This window comes from Oncorhynchus mykiss, chromosome 1 (assembly GCF_057628025.1).
Source record: "Oncorhynchus mykiss isolate SJ-2025 chromosome 1, ASM5762802v1, whole genome shotgun sequence".
In the NCBI taxonomy this organism is placed as follows: domain Eukaryota; kingdom Metazoa; phylum Chordata; class Actinopteri; order Salmoniformes; family Salmonidae; genus Oncorhynchus; species Oncorhynchus mykiss.
This window is the reverse complement of record NC_143022.1, coordinates 71,222,507-71,237,807: the sequence shown is the minus strand read 5'-3', so window position 1 is coordinate 71,237,807 and position 15,301 is coordinate 71,222,507.

Sequence of the window (15,301 nt, the reverse complement as noted above, 5' to 3'; positions counted from 1 at the left end):
TCTTCCTAAATATTTGGTCAAATTAATTATGCTGCAGTTTCTCAATCGCTTTGGCTTAGTCTTAACATTCTCTAAACTGTAAGTGCAACTGTCACAACTGTTTCATGGGACACCACAACTCTATTGCATGTCTACAAAATGTAGTAACTCACTCGAAACATTCCATTCATGCTTCAAAACCGAGTTATTGTGTCAGTGAATTGGCCAACGCCACCAGAATGAAAGGTTTTGTCATCCTGTGAGCCGTACTGGTCAAAATGTTTAGATGTTTTTTCACCATGGCAGTCAACCCTGGAAATGTTTGTTATATACACATTTCAGCTTTGTTCTACTTTTTTTGTTGACACTGACTGTTTACTGTACTATACAATAATGTCAGTTTTGTCTAGCTGAATGCTATTGTGTATCACACTGAGATTTTTAGATACTGATTTCAACAGTAGGTGTGCGATGAGACAAGGATATCCCTACCGGCCAAACCCTCCCTAACCCGGATGACGCTAGGCCAATTGTGCGTCGCTCCACGGACGTCCCGGTCGCAGCCGGCTGCCTGGGCTCGAACCCAGAGTCTTTGGTGGCACAGCTAGCGCTGCGATGCAGTGCCCTAGACCACTGCGCCACCCAGGAGGCCACAAGTTCCCATCTTCTTGGTGGACATCTTGTCACTCTTGTTGGTCTGGCCAGAGATTTTCGTTAACATCACATGTGATGTTTTCCCTTGCGATGCACCGGGGGAATAAAATCTCCTTGTGTGGCGCAACCATCCCCTGCAATGATCGCCTGTGATGTCCTCACAAGCAGCATTCATGACATCTAACAGAGACATCTGATCTTGTGCCCGATAATCATATACTTTCCAACTCCATGCTGAACAAACCTCTTCCATCGGATTCAGGAATGGGGAGGATGGTGGAAGCTACTCCATTGTTATCCTTTCATGTGCAGCAAACCTTTCCCTAACAATGTTGGTTCGGTGGAAGCTGACATTATCCCACACAATTACATCATTTGTCAAATCTGGTCTTGTCACGTTCTGACCTTAGTTCTTTGTTATGTCTTTTTTTTAGTGTGGTCAGGGCGTGAGTTGGATGGGTAGTCTATGTTCTTTTTTCTATGTCGTGGTTTTGTGTTTGGCCTGGTATGGTTCTCAATCAGAGGCAGGTGTCGTTCGTTGTCTCTGATTGAGAATCATACTTAGGTAGCCTTTTCCCACCTGTGTGGTGTGGGTGATTATTTTCTGTTCTGTGTTTTGCTTCACCGGTCAGGACTGTTCGGTTTGTCGTTTTGTTGTTTTTGTTCAGTATTCTTATTAAAACAATATGGACACTTACCACGCTGCGCATTGGTCCCCCACTTCTTCCACCCACGACGAGCGTTACAGGTCTAACTAAACCTCTTTGGTGTTCTGGTATTAGATCTCTGTAAAGTGTATTTAGGAAGGCCAGGAGACGTTGGGTGTTATAGGGCCCAATGTGTGGAATATGTGCGCTCACACCATTTTCAGAAATCGCAGCACACATTGTAATATTGCCCCCACGTTGGCCTGGTGTGCCATTTGTGGCTTGGTGTCTTGTCCAATGAGATTGCGGCCACGTCTCCTGCCTTTGGCCAGATTGAACCCAGCCTCGTCCACAAACATAAGAATGTGGGTCATTTCATGTCCTTCCAGCTCCATTATTCTCTATATAGTAACACAGAAACAAAATATGAAGTTAGTTTTACATAGTCTATTCTAGAATCAGACAGTTTAGTCAAGTGGAAATGTTTTCTGTTCTTATGGGTATCTACAACTTCAAGAAGTATATACAGGCATCCATTGAAGTAAGCTCCCTGTACAATGTAACATGTTCACGCCAATGGGTTACCTGGACATACTGGTACCGCAGCTCCTACCTGGACATGCTGGTACCGCAGCTCCTACCTGTACATACTGGTACCACAGCTCCTACCTGGACATGCTGGTACCTCAGCTCCTACCTGGACATCCTGGTACCACAGCTCCTACCTGGACATACTGGTACCGTAGCTCCTACCTGGACATCCTGGTACTGCAGCTCCTACCTGGACATACTGGTACCGCAGCTCCTACCTGGACATACTGGTACCGCAGCTCCTACCTGTACATACTGGTACCACAGCTCCTACCTGGACATGCTGGTACCTCAGCTCCTACCTGGACATCCTGGTACCACAGCTCCTACCTGGACATACTGGTACCGTAGCTCCTACCTGGACATCCTGGTACTGCAGCTCCTACCTGGACATACTGGTACCGCAGCTCCTACCTGGACATACTGGTACCGCAGCTCCTACCTGGACATACTGGTACCGTAGCTCCTACCTGGACATCCTGGTACCGCAGATCCTACCTGAACATACTGGTACCGCAGCTCCTACCTGGACATACTGGTACCACAGCTCCTACCTGGACATACTGGTACCACAGCTCCTACCTGGACATCCTGGTACCGCAGCTCCTACCTGGACATCCTGGTACCACAGCTCCTACCTGGACATACTGGTACCGTAGCTCCTACCTGGACATCCTGGTACCGCAGCTCCTACCTGGACATACTGGTACCACAGCTCCTACCTGGACATACTGGTACCGCAGCTCCTACCTGGACATCCTGGTACCACAGCTCCTACCTGGACATCCTGGTACCACAGCTCCTACCTGGACATCCTGGTACCGCAGCTCCTACCTGGACATCCTGGTACCGTAGCTCCTACCTGGACATCCTGGTACCACAGCTCCTATCTGGACATACTGGTACCGTAGCTCCTACCTGGACATTCTGGTACCGCAGCTCCTACCTGGACATCCTGGTACCACAGCTCCTACCTGGACATACTGGTACCGTAGCTCCTACCTGGACATCCTGGTACCGCAGCTCCTACCTGGACATACTGGTACCGTAGCTCCTACCTGGACATCCTGGTACCGCAGCTCCTACCTGGACATACTGGTACCGTAGCTCCTACCTGGACATCCTGGTACCGTAGCTCCTACCTGGACATCCTGGTACCGCAGCTCCTACCTGGACATCCTGGTACCACAGCTCCTACCTGGACATACTGGTACCGTAGCTCCTACCTGGACATCCTGGTACCGTAGCTCCTACCTGGACATCCTGGTACCGTAGCTCCTACCTGGACATCCTGGTACCGCAGCTCCTACCTGGACATCCTGGTACCACAGCTCCTACCTGGACATACTGGTACCGTAGCTCCTACCTGGACATCCTGGTACCGCAGCTCCTACCTGGACATCCTGGTACCACAGCTCCTACCTGGACATCCTGGTACCGTAGCTCCTACCTGGACATCCTGGTACCACAGCTCCTACCTGGACATACTGGTACCACAGCTCCTACCTGGACATACTGGTACCACAGCTCCTACCTGGACATCCTGGTACCACAGCTCCTACCTGGACATACTGGTACCACAGCTCCTACCTGGACATACTGGTACCACAGCTCCTACCTGGACATCCTGGTACCGCAGCTCCTACCTGGACATCCTGGTACCGCAGCTCCTACCTGGACATACTGGTACCGTAGCTCCTACCTGGACATCCTGGTACTGCAGCTCCTACCTGGACATACTGGTACCGCAGCTCCTACCTGGACATACTGGTACCGCAGCTCCTACCTGGACATACTGGTACCGTAGCTCCTACCTGGACATCCTGGTACCGCAGATCCTACCTGAACATACTGGTACCGCAGCTCCTACCTGGACATACTGGTACCGCAGCTCCTACCTGGACATACTGGTACCGCAGCTCCTACCTGGACATCCTGGTACCGCAGCTCCTACCTGGACATCCTGGTACCACAGCTCCTACCTGGACATACTGGTACCGTAGCTCCTACCTGGACATCCTGGTACCGCAGCTCCTACCTGGACATACTGGTACCACAGCTCCTACCTGGACATACTGGTACCGCAGCTCCTACCTGGACATCCTGGTACCACAGCTCCTACCTGGACATCCTGGTACCACAGCTCCTACCTGGACATCCTGGTACCACAGCTCCTACCTGGACATCCTGGTACCGCAGCTCCTACCTGGACATCCTGGTACCGTAGCTCCTACCTGGACATCCTGGTACCACAGCTCCTACCTGGACATACTGGTACCGTAGCTCCTACCTGGACATCCTGGTACCGCAGCTCCTACCTGGACATCCTGGTACCACAGCTCCTACCTGGACATCCTGGTACCGTAGCTCCTACCTGGACATCCTGGTACCGCAGCTCCTACCTGGACATACTGGTACCGTAGCTCCTACCTGGACATCCTGGTACCGTAGCTCCTACCTGGACATCCTGGTACCGCAGCTCCTACCTGGACATCCTGGTACCGCAGCTCCTACCTGGACATCTTGGTACCACAGCTCCTACCTGGACATCCTGGTACCACAGCTCCTACCTGGACATCCTGGTACCGCAGCTCCTACCTGGACATCCTGGTACCGTAGCTCCTACCTGGACATCCTGGTACCGCAGCTCCTACCTGGACATCCTGGTACCGCAGCTCCTACCTGGACATACTGGTACCGTAGCTCCTACCTGGACATCCTGGTACCGCAGCTCCTACCTGGACATACTGGTACTGTAGCTCCTACCTGGACATCCTGGTACCGTAGCTCCTACCTGGACATCCTGGTACCGCAGCTCCTACCTGGACATCCTGGTACCACAGCTCCTACCTGGACATACTGGTACCGTAGCTCCTACCTGGACATCCTGGTACCGTAGCTCCTACCTGGACATCCTGGTACCGTAGCTCCTACCTGGACATCCTGGTACCGCAGCTCCTACCTGGACATCCTGGTACCACAGCTCCTACCTGGACATACTGGTACCGTAGCTCCTACCTGGACATCCTGGTACCGCAGCTCCTACCTGGACATCCTGGTACCACAGCTCCTACCTGGACATCCTGGTACCGTAGCTCCTACCTGGACATCCTGGTACCACAGCTCCTACCTGGACATACTGGTACCACAGCTCCTACCTGGACATACTGGTACCACAGCTCCTACCTGGACATCCTGGTACCACAGCTCCTACCTGGACATACTGGTACCACAGCTCCTACCTGGACATACTGGTACCACAGCTCCTACCTGGACATCCTGGTACCGCAGCTCCTACCTGGACATCCTGGTACCGCAGCTCCTACCTGGACATACTGGTACCGTAGCTCCTACCTGGACATCCTGGTACTGCAGCTCCTACCTGGACATACTGGTACCGCAGCTCCTACCTGGACATACTGGTACCGCAGCTCCTACCTGGACATACTGGTACCGTAGCTCCTACCTGGACATCCTGGTACCGCAGATCCTACCTGAACATACTGGTACCGCAGCTCCTACCTGGACATCCTGGTACCGCAGCTCCTACCTGGACATCCTGGTACCACAGCTCCTACCTGGACATACTGGTACCGTAGCTCCTACCTGGACATCCTGGTACCGCAGCTCCTACCTGGACATACTGGTACCACAGCTCCTACCTGGACATACTGGTACCGCAGCTCCTACCTGGACATCCTGGTACCACAGCTCCTACCTGGACATCCTGGTACCACAGCTCCTACCTGGACATCCTGGTACCACAGCTCCTACCTGGACATCCTGGTACCGCAGCTCCTACCTGGACATCCTGGTACCGTAGCTCCTACCTGGACATCCTGGTACCACAGCTCCTACCTGGACATACTGGTACCGTAGCTCCTACCTGGACATCCTGGTACCACAGCTCCTACCTGGACATCCTGGTACCGCAGCTCCTACCTGGACATCCTGGTACCACAGCTCCTACCTGGACATACTGGTACCACAGCTCCTACCTGGACATACTGGTACCACAGCTCCTACCTGGACATCCTGGTACCACAGCTCCTACCTGGACATACTGGTACCACAGCTCCTACCTGGACATACTGGTACCACAGCTCCTACCTGGACATCCTGGTACCGCAGCTCCTACCTGGACATACTGGTACCGCAGCTCCTACCTGGACATCCTGGTACCGCAGCTCCTACCTGGACATCCTGGTACCGCAGCTCCTACCTGGACATACTGGTACCGCAGCTCCTACCTGGACATCCTGGTACTGCAGCTCCTACCTGGACATCCTGGTACCGCAGCTCCTACCTGGACATCCTGGTACCACAGCTCCTACCTGGACATCCTGGTACCGCAGCTCCTACCTGGACATCCTGGTACCACAGCTCCTACCTGGACATCCTGGTACCACAGCTCCTACCTGGACATACTGGTACCACAGCTCCTACCTGGACATCCTGGTACCGCAGCTCCTTCACTCTGTCACTATTCCTCTCATATATGAGTTGTTTCATAGTCATTAGATATTTTTTCCTAAACTCTGTCTATAGTGGAAATGTCAACAGAATTGATATTTGCGAAGATATTGTTGTCATTTATGATTGCACTTTGGATCTCTCTTGATGGATGGAATTGTTGGCTATGACCATGTTGCAAATTTCTTGTTCTTGCTGATGGCTGAATACTGCCGCTCTGCCACCAGCATGAGGTCGTTGTGCGGTCCTATATATGACATGTAGAATTCTCAAATCATTTGAGAATGGAGCCAAAGCGATTGAGAAAAACGGTCATATTAGTTCCAAGAAGCCAGTACAGAATCTGACTTGGCTTTTCCATGAAAGTCACAGTGCACTTGCCTCATTGGTGGAAACCAAGACTGTTCTCAGGATATGTCTGCCGGTTTGATAAGCAGAAGTGACTTTTCGTAGCAGGGTAGTAGAACTTACACAGCAGGTTAGGATAATTAACGTGGCAGGTTAGAATAATTCATGTGGCAGGTTAGGAGAATTAGGTTAAGGTTAGGAAAAGGGTTAGGGTTAGCTAAAATGCTAAAATTGTCCCCGATGCAACTCAAGCATACAACCAGGCCTGCCCTGAGAACAGTCTTGGTTTCCACTAATTCCGTGCTGCATAGGCAGATCAACTGTAGGCCTACGGAAGTGTAAAATAGTGGATCATTGGCGGTCTAGTCCCTATGGTCTTGACAGGGGATGCAAAGCATCAGTCCTCTAACAATCTGCGGTGGTAGGCTACAGGTCTGCGATACAATGTAACTGAACTGAATAAACAATGTTACAATTTATTCTTACGATTGCTCTTTATATAACAAATGCAATGGATGTTCAGTACGTTTTAGCAACAATAATATGTGTGTAGCCAGGCATACATGCTGGCAATAGACACAACACATTAGCAAAAATGGTCAATCTGTGTTTGGCACCAAATGGGGAAGAAATGGAGTGAAACGTCTGAAGTCACTGGAAGCCTACACAGGAAAATCAAAGGCGTACAAGTCTGAAAGTGTCAAATGTGCACTTTTATCCGTAAACATATGAGTCCCACTATACTGGTTTAAAATAACACTTCTGAAAGTGTTAAAGATTTAACTCTGCTGCAGTGTTCCCCCAAGTGTTCAAAGGAACTTCATTGTGGTGTTTGCATAGTTCTTCTGTAAAGTAGTACGCAACACCTACAGTGTAAAACGTAACGCTTGATTTAGAGTGAACTGGACTCACTTTGCTTTGAAATTAACACCTGTAGTGTTACAGTAAATCATGTTTGTTGTTTTAACACTGTATGGTGTGACGCCTAATTTGCATATTTCCCAGGATGCCTTTTCTTTTTAAATAAATTGTACAGTTACCACCCATGACTGTATTTGTTAGTGACAGAGACAAGGTTGTTGAACTCTACTTTTAAAGGCGTGAGGCTTTCATGTAGTGAGTTCCTAGGTGAATGTTATCAATAAAAATGTCATTATATTACAGTACATTACATATACACTATATATACAAAAGTATGTGGACAACCCTTCAAATTAGTGAATTTGGCTATTTCAGCCACACCTGTTGATGACAGGTGTATAAAATCGAGCACACAGCCATGCATTCTCCATAGACAAACATTAACAGTAGAAAGGCCTTACTGATGAGCTCAGTGATTTTCAATGTGGCGCCGTCATAGGACGCCACCTTTCCAACAAGTTACTACCGAGTTCCAAACTACCACTGGAAGCAACGTCAGCACAATAACTGTTTGTTGGGAGCATCATGAAATGGGTTTCCATGGCCGAGCAGCCGCACACAAGCCTAAGGTCACCTTGCGTAATGCCAAGCGTCGGCTGGAGTGGTGTTAAGCTAGCCATCATTAGATTCTGGAGCAGTGGAAACGCATTCTCTGGAGTGATGAATCACGCTTCACAATCTGGCAGTCCGACGTACGAATCTGGGTTTGGCGGATGCCAGGAGAATGCTACCTGCCCCAAAGCATAGTACCAACTGTAACGGAAGAAATAACGGTCTGCGGATGTTTGTCATGGCTCGGGCTAGTTCCAGTGAAGGGAAATCTTAACACTACAGCATTCAATGACATTATAGACAATTCTGTGATTCCAACTTTGTGGCAACAGTTTGTGGAAGGCCCTTTCCTGTTTCAGCATGACAATGCTCACGTGCACAAAGCGAAGTCCATACAGAAATGGCTTGTCGAGATCAGCGTGGAAGAACTTGACTGGCCTGCACAGAGCCCTGACCTCAACCACATCAAACACCTTTGGGATGAATAGGAATGCCGACTGCGAGCCAGGCCTGCAAGTCACAATGTGCTTGCTTGCAAAGTGATGTGTAATTCCTATTGGAATCCAGTCAGAGTTAGGGTATCCAACAATTGGAATTTTTATTCACCTGCAACCTGTATTCAGAATGACTGACTGTTAGAAAACTTACATTAAAAAACATTACCTAAACCATTTAAACTGGGACAACCATTTCAGTAACAGGTGCCTTAAATCTAACTTGCTGATTGGATTAGTTTAGAAAAATGTGTGTTATTTATGTTTCTGTTGCATAGTATTAATCAATCAATCAATATACATTCAAAAACACAGATATTAAAAACAATCCCAAAAAATCTACCTGAAGGAAAGCATGCTGGGAAATGTGTGTGATTTTGTAGGGACTGTTTGACTCTCCACATGTGTAAAACAATCATTTACTTATTAACACCAACACTGGGGGTTATTTTACACCACTGAGTGTTGAATTTAACTCCTGAATCACTAGAAATGTTGCACTGAAAAATCAACACTGGCCAATTTGCTGTGCAACAATCTCACAATAACCATCTGTAGGTTATACAGTGCCTTCGGAAAGTATTCAGACCCCTTGACTTGTTCCACATTTTGATACGTTACAGCTTTATTCTAAAATGGATTAAGTATTTTTTCTCAGCAATCTGCACACAATATCCCATAATGACAAAGTGAAAACAAGTTTTTACTGAAAATAAAAAAACAGAAATACCTTATTTACATACATTTTCAGACCTTTTGCTATGAGACTCAAAATTGAGCTCAAGTTCATCCTGTTTTCATTGATCATCTTTGAGATGTTTCTACAACTTGATTGGAGTCCACCTGTGGTAAATTAAATTGATTGGACATGATTTGGAAAGGCACACACCTATCTATACAAAGTCCCACAGTTGACAGTGCATGTCAGAGCAAAAACCAAGTCATGGAGTTGAAGGAATTGTCCGTAGAGCGCTGAGACAGGATTGTGTCGAGGCACAGATCTGGGGAAGGGCACAACCATCTCTGACAGCCGGCTTGGTGTTTTCCAAAAGGCATCTAAAGACTCAGACCATGAGAAACAAGATTCTCTGGTCGGATGAAACCAAGATTGAACTATTTAGCCTGATTCCAAAGCCTCGCGTCTTGAGTAAACCTGGCACCATCTCTACAGTGAAGCGTGGTGGTGGCACCATTTTGCTGTGGTGATGTTTTTCAGCTGCAGGGACTGGAAGACTAGTCAGGATCGAGGCAAAGATGAAAGGAGCAAATAACAGAGAGATCCTTGATGAAAACCTGCTCCATAGTGCTCAGGACCTCAGACTGGGGTGAAGGTTCACCTTCCAACAGGACAACGACCCTACGCACACAGCCAAGACAACACAGGAGTGGCTTCGGGACAAGTCTCTGAATGTCCTTGAGTAGCACAGCCAGAGCCCGGACTTGAACCCGATCGAACATCTCTGGAGAGACCTGAAAATAGCAGTGCAGCGATGCTCCCCATCTGACCTGACAGAGCTTGATAGGATCTGCAGAGAAGAATGGGAGAAACTCCCCAAATACAGGTATGCCAAGCTTGTAGCGTCATACCCAAGAAGACTAGCTGCTGTAATCGCTGCCAAAGGTGCTTCAACAAAGTACTGAGTAAAGGGTCTGAATATTTATGTAAATGTGATATTTCAATTTATTTGTAATAAATTTGCCCAAATTTCAAAACCTATGGGGTAATGTGTGTAGATTTCTGAGGGGGGAAAACAATTTAATACATTTTAGAAGAAGGTAACAAAATGTGGGAAAAGTCAAGGGGTCTGAATACTTTCCGAAAGCACTGTATACAGGCCAACTAGGCCTACACATTTGATATAACTTTTTGATGTAAACAGCTAAACAGGACTAAAAAGAAATAGAATATTCTAAAACCAATGCCTTTTTTTACAAATTCAAAATGAATTAGTTCTATGGAATAGCAACCCGCCAACTGGGCACATCACGTAATTTCAACGTGGATAATTGCGTACGTTGATATATGAGATTCCAACCTTTATTCGGCCCACTCAAAAAGACAGCCAAAAGTTAGATGAATTTCCAATGTGATATCGTTTTACATTGAACCATCTCAAATCACAACCAAATTCCAAAGGAAAAGCCATGTCTGATTTTTGGTTTAGTCACCTAAATGTCTTAACTGTGCTTCCAACCAATTAAAAGCACAGCCAAGTTCAAATGGGAACATGTTTTGTTTATTCATACAACAAATGCATGTGTTATCACTGTGCTTCATCTAATAGAAGAACCAAATGACCAGGATTGGAGTTGAGATTACACTAAAAGTACATGGTGCGAGTGATCTATGCCATTTAAGGTTGTCCACAGACCTGCGGTGACCTATGCATGCTATCTTGAACATGCACGCTTTATATGATTACATAAAGAAATGTATAGTTACAGGAACCTCAATGTGTCCATGGATGTTACTCATTTTAATAAGGTTGAACGTTATATTGGTTTGTAAAATAGCCTTAAGTTTGGGCTATTTACTGTATAACAGAAATGATGAAGACTGCTTGGTTGGCCATGCAACCAAATATCAACATCTAAAGGAGATAATTCCATCTAAGCCACTGGCTTGTATTTTTTGGTTGAGTTGGAGACATGAATCCAACATGTCATTTGTTAACTCGTCGATAAGTTTAATAGACGACCAAATATATGTCAACACAACCAAATATCAACATTTGAAGGTGATTTATCTTCTGCTTAGATATGTGCCACTGATTTAGTCTGCCTTTTAAATCCAGTTTGTCTTCAAATGAACTGATATGTTGGATTCACGTCTCCATATCAACCAAAAATGAACGTTTGATTTAGTCCTATTCCTTTAACTTCGATTTTTGGTTGAAATGGAGACGTGAATCCAATATATGAATGACGAACTGGTGGTCCGATAAAAAAGACGTGAGGCTACAAGACTGTTTTGCCTTTACAGACTGGCATATGTTCCGGGATTCATCCAATAGCATTGAGGCGTTTATCACATCAGTCACAGGCTTCATCAAATAGTACATAGACGACGTCGTCCCCACAGTGATGATGTGAACGTATCCAAACCAAAAACCATGGATTACAGGCGATATCCGCACTGTGCTAAAGACTAGAGCTACCATTTACAAGAAAGGAAACATGGACCGACAAGACAGCAAACATGCAAAAGGACAATATAGGAAGAAGGTCGAATCCTAATACACACTAGCTTTGTCGTATGTGGCAGGGCATGCAGACGAAACGGATTACAAAGAGAAACACAGCCGTGAGATGCCCAGCGACGCAGAACTCCCAAACGAAATGGCTTTTATGCTGGCTTCGAGGATTACAACTTCAGTGAAAGTCCCTGTTTCGGATGTGTGATCTCGCTCTCCATGGCCGATGTGAGTATAACTTTTAAACAGGTTAACACTCGCAAGGCTGCCGGGCCAGATGGAATACTACAGCACGTACTTAAGACATGCCCAGACCAGATGGCAAGTGTCTTCACTGACATTTTCAATCTCTCCTTGTCCCAGTCCTGTAATCCCAACATGTTTCAAGCTGACCAGCATTGTCCCTTTTCCCAAGAACCCCAAGGTAACCTGCCTAAATTACTAGCATTTAGCACTCACACCTGTAATTCTGAAGTGCTTTGAAAGGCTGGTTGTGACACATCAACACCATCATCCCAAACTCCCTGGACCCACTCCTATTTTCATACCGCTCCAACAGATCCATAGATGACGCCATTTCAATTGCACTTCACACTGTCCTCTTCCACCTGGACAAGAGGGGAAATGCTGTTCCAGCTCATTCAACACCATTGTCCCCTCCAAGTTCATCACCAAGATGGGGACTCTGGGACTCAACACCTTCTTCTGTAACTGGATCCTGGACTTGCTGACGGGTTGGCCCCAGGTGGTGAGGGTAGGCATGAAAAGATTTGGCATGGGCCCTCGGATCCTCAAAAAGTTCTACAGTTGCACCATCGAGAGCATCTTTACTGCAGCATCCCCACTTGGTATGGCAAATACGCAACCCTCTACCGCAAAGCGCTACAGACGGTGGTGCGGAAAGCCCAGTACATCACTGGGGCCGAGCTCCCTGCTATCCCTGAACTTTATATCAGGCGGTGTCAGAGGAAGGCCGAAAAAATGCCAAAGACTCCAGCCACCCAAGCATAGACTGTGCTACTGTCTGACAAACGGTACCGGAGCATCAGCTCTCGGACCAACAGGTTCTGAAACGGCTTCTACTCCCAAGACATAAGACTGCTAAATGGCCATAAGACTGCTAAATAGTTCATGAATGGTTACCCGGACTATCTGCACTGACCCTATCTTGCACTGACTCTATACACACTCACAAGACTATACACACACACACACACACACACACACACACACACACACACACACACACACACACACACACACACACACACACACACACACACACACACACACACTACACTGACACTCTCACACACCCCACACATTCACATACACTACATACGTACACCCACACAACACAAACACACACAAGACTCATCATATGCTACTGCTACTCTGTTCTTTATTTTAGTCCTATTATTATTATCATTATTATCTATCCTGATGCCTTTTCACTATACCCTACCTTAATGTACATACACATTGATCTGGTACTGGTAATCCCTGTATATAACTCCGTTCTTGTGACTTTTGTTCCTCCTATGTTACTATTTGTCCCTGTATCGTTGGGAAGAGCAAGCATTTCACGGTTAAGTCGACACCTGTTGTATTCAGCACATGTGACAAATAAAGTTAGATTTGATTTTAAATAGAGCTTTCTTTTTCCCAGGTTGTCTGCCCACAACATATTGATTTACATTAGTGAGTTAAACATATAAGGACAGTTTCTCTGACACAGATTAAGCCCAGTTGTGGACCAAACTTTTGACAGTGATATAGAAATCCCATTGAGCATGCTTTTTAGTCAAGGACTACGCTTAATCTGTGCCAGGAAACTGTCCCAAAGAATGTTATCATGGTCTAATAGTAGGATATCAAAAAGACTCAATTATATCCGCTCAATCTCTATTTCCACAATATGTAAACTAGTGAATGCGCATACATGTAACAGTGAAATCCTGACAACCATTCACCACATGATGGTGCTATGGGCTGTATTTTTCAACTCATTCTGAAACCCCTTAGCACTAGGTCACAACTTATTGGTGAAGGGTACTACAAACCCATACATTATATGCTAAAAAACAGACAGTCTGGTGGAGACATTTAGCTGGCATCTTTTCCATTTGCCACCTATATATAGGGCTGTTAATATCCAGAAAGTATTTATGGCTGCTCAACGCCCCCATTTTTACATTCCAGTCAGAATATGATATGAGGAGGCCTCCCAAGTGGTGCAGCGGTCTAAGGCACTGCATTGCAGTTCTTGAGGCATCACTACAGACCCGGGTTCGATCCCAGGCTGTGTTACAACTGGCCATGACCGGAAGTTCCATTGGGCCAGCGCACAATTGGCCCAGCATCATCCGGGTTATGGGAGGTTTTGGCCGGGGGGGGGCTTTAATTGGCTTATCGCGCTCTAGCGACTCCTTGTGGTGGGCCGGGTGCCTGCAGGATGACCTCGGTCGTCAGTTGAACAGTGTTTCCTCCAACACATTGGTGCAGCTGGCTTCCGGGTTAAGCGGGCGGGTGTTAAGAAGCGCGGTTTGGCGGGTCATGTTTCAGAGGACGCATTACTCGACCTTTGCCTCTGCCGAGCCCGTTGAGAAGTTGCAGCGATGAGACAAGATCGCAATTGGGTAGAAAAAAATGTATAATATTATGATATGAGGAAACATACTAACAGTATGTATTACAGTAGTGACGGATATTCCAAGGCTGAAATGTTGAGTGCAGAAAAATACATTACTGGGTCCAATGCAGAGGGTGAGATTTTGAGATATAAATCAGAACAGTGAATAACGGAAATTAATAACGGAAATGAATAACGGATATCTATTATGAGCTGGGAAATACAGTATATTATACAATATTATGCCAGCAGTTTTTTATTTGTGATTAATTGATTTATTTCCTGTAACACAACAATTCACCATAACACATAACACATTCACCATAACACAACATAACCCGTCCTTCAATCTTAGTAGACAAGCTCCTGGTGCTTAACAGTGAAGCACTGCAAGCCGCAAGGTCAGATGTCAAGGTTAAAAATTCAGGCCTCCTGAGTCACTGTTAACCTCCCTTACTAATGGAAATGTTTCAAATGAAGAGGCAAGGTGCAAATGGTACATTTGACTCACTTCTCTTCTAGTGAGCACACAGGGGAGAGAGAAGCTGTGACAATGACTGTAAAATGAATCATCACAAAGAGCAAATAGCAATGTGGGGGTGAGATGTGTGATGGCACACTTCACTTTGATTTTTGTTCTTTACTCTTCCTTTTGGCCTGATTTTTTTCCCTACAGTAGGCTAGATCACCCCGGCTTTCACTGTGATACGGAGTACAGATTAAATGGGAGAACTTGAAATGATCTATGAATTGAGTATGTAAAGTAACCAATCTACAAAATATCACACCCTGGTCTAACGTATGGATCGAATAACA